The following is a 2903-nucleotide window of genomic DNA, read 5'->3' on the forward strand; positions in this document are numbered from 1 at the left end:
TTTGTTTAAAATTGCAAACTTGATAAAACTTCAATTAAAAGTATCTAAAATTATTATTAAAACACTGTCTCCAATGAATAAATGTTTTAAGTATGAGTCCAATATTTTATGAAATGTTACTTTTTATTGTTGTAAGTCTTCACTACATGTTTTATTACGAAATCCAAAAATATCTATTACCAATTTTTTTTTTTAATTTTCAGTTAAATCTCTCTTTTTTCAAGTACAGATAAAAAACAGACTGTATTTTCAATACTAATGATCCTCTGAGATGTGCCAAATAATCTCAATACTAATTATTCTGAATATTAAAAATATTATGCACTGATTTCAATAAAGAAGAGGAACGTTTTATTGACAATGACTTTAACTGAATGAAGCAATTACTCCAGCCTCAATTGTTCCCTCCCCCAGCATCTTTTTCTTTCTCGATCATATTTTTTATTAAATCATGTTTTTTCCTTTTTACCCTCCTTTTGAATGATATTTTAACCATTAATTGGATCATCAAATAATTATTTTTTTCGTTAAGTCATTAGGAATAAAAATAAATAAAACTTTAACTTAACACGTGACGAACAAAGTAAACAATGATTAACTACAAAGTAAGAATGTTTCTATCAAGCGGTAATGCCAGCTGGTGTTTGTGGTTGTTGGTTGTGTTAGGTGGTGTATTTTCTTCCACTCACTGTATTCCCCTGAGTTAAGCTTTCAATCGTCTAACAAAATTATGGTGCAAAAAATTAAACCTTTTCCTAGCGATTTAACGTTATTTGGTATAATGATTAAAACAATGATAAATATACAATATAATTTATAATTCAAGCCTCTCTTATAACTGTAATATGGATTATGCATGTACGTTTAGTGCATATGTAGGGTATATTTTACTCGCGTAGGCAGTAAAATTATTTAGTGTATATTATTTCTCAAAAGGTGCTTTGGGTAAAATCTTAATATTTTTGGTAGTATGGACTGATCCATCATTTTGGTTACAAATGATTTCCTATTTTTATTTTAGCTCATTAAAATTACTATTCGAAAGGCGTAAAAAACCAAAACTATTTATATTAAATAATATATCTTGAAAGGATGAACCATGTTTTTATTTTTTATTTTTATGGTTTCAGCTTTCAACAAAAAAAGTGTACACTCTACGAGAGAGTTTCTGGCGAAAAAATGTTTTCTCCAAACTGTTGCGCCAAGGATTTTGATGAAACTTGACTTAGGTCTTCTCCTTAAACCCTTTAAACTTTTTTATCATAAAATAAATTCATGTAGAGTAGTAGGTGAAAAAGTTATGAAGAAAAGAATTTTTTTTTGCTTAAAAATTATACATTTTATGATTAATTTTATAATGGTTACGTGATAGATAATTAAATTCCCTGAAAAAAAAATCATCAAAGTCGGACCATTATATCTATCATTATACCTGCAAAGATACTTTGAATATTATTTGTATATATGTAATACTTTTCTATCGTTTTTATCGCTGTTCTGTAATATATCTACAGGTAAAAATCGGCACTTCACCAGAGGATAAAGCTTGATATGAATTGAAGAAGGTGATTTACATGATCAGTATTGTTTATCTATTTTCCAATCAAAAATTAGAGAGAAGTAAGATCTTTTGATGGTTTATATTACACCTTAAATAATTTATAATCTTTTTCTACCCCAATCCTTCATTACCATGATTGTTATTAACACAGTAACCAATCATATTCTCACAAAATATAATAAATAAATACTCATTTCCAAACTTATTGACCATCATAGCAAGAAAATTATTTGCATGGGCTTGACTTAATATGTTCTATTCTTTTCTACTTTTAGGTCCTCGTAGTTTAAAAAAAATATTAATATTGCATATGTTAATATGCTAATTCGGTAAATATAATTCAGGTGAATAAGATAGGCGTGTAAGGTAGTGGGAGTTAGTAACAGATCCTTAAAATATTAATAAAAAATAGACCGAAATGTAGATGGGAGGATTGCGTTAAGACTAATTTAGTAGATCTGGGTTTGGAGGGGCCTCACTGGACAGATGTATGTAGAAAACGATTAGTGGAAGTCGCTAAGCTATCATTATTACTGTCAATTTTATCCATTTCGTTGGAGATATTTTGTCCTGGACAGTTAATGATTAAAAAATGATTTTATTAAAATTACTTTTTAATCAGTAACTGTAGTTGTTATTTCTTTTTTCGAATGAAATGGATAAAATTTTGTATAAAAAGAAATTTTAATACCAGGAGATGGGGAAGGCACCAAGGAAACGTTGTAAAATTAAATATAGAATATTGAATAATATTCTTAAGAAAATTTTTTCATCTCACCATTTTAATAAATGTATATTAAAAATTTCATAGAAAATATTCAAGAATGAATATTATCTTTATCCAACTTTCGGCTTGTCATTTATTAAATGCCTTTAACGCCCTTGCGTTATTGATTGACAGTGAAAAAGAACGTTATTGGTTTAGGTAAAGTGCAGTAGGTCGAGTAATACAGTCCTACAAAAAGTATATTAGCTACCCCAGATTTTTTTGTGCCAATCTCATGTTTTTTAGAGTGCTGAATCCGAATCAGACCTCATCTTTCTTTTATCGAGTACAGTTCACTTTACGAAATGCACTGATGTGAAAAACATGTAAGTACTTAAAATTGGATCTTTAGTTTTGTAATATATGAAAATGTCTATTTACAAATTAAGACTACATAAAAACTGCTTAATCTTTCGTATTTAAATAAAAACTGAAGTAATATTTTTTTAAATATTTTTTTTTACCATTCGACGTAAACCCATGACCTCTTCCCCTACAATATCCTTTAATAATACCCCACTTATTCCTGTCGAACAGATCCGTTACTTAGGACTACATCTCGACAAACGACTGACA

General features: G+C 28.2%; 1 protein-coding gene across 1 annotated transcript in view; it reads right to left on the bottom strand.

Moving 5' to 3' along the window:
- Positions 1–2903, bottom strand: part of LOC106678004 (parathyroid hormone 2 receptor) — a gene marked incomplete at its 3' end in the record, with an annotated part of 310108 nt that overhangs the window by 92208 nt on the left and 214997 nt on the right.

Source organism: Halyomorpha halys, unplaced genomic scaffold (genome assembly GCF_000696795.3).
Source record: "Halyomorpha halys isolate HHAL.00 unplaced genomic scaffold, Hhal_1.1 Scaffold118.1, whole genome shotgun sequence".
Classification (NCBI taxonomy): Eukaryota; Metazoa; Arthropoda; class Insecta; order Hemiptera; family Pentatomidae; genus Halyomorpha; species Halyomorpha halys.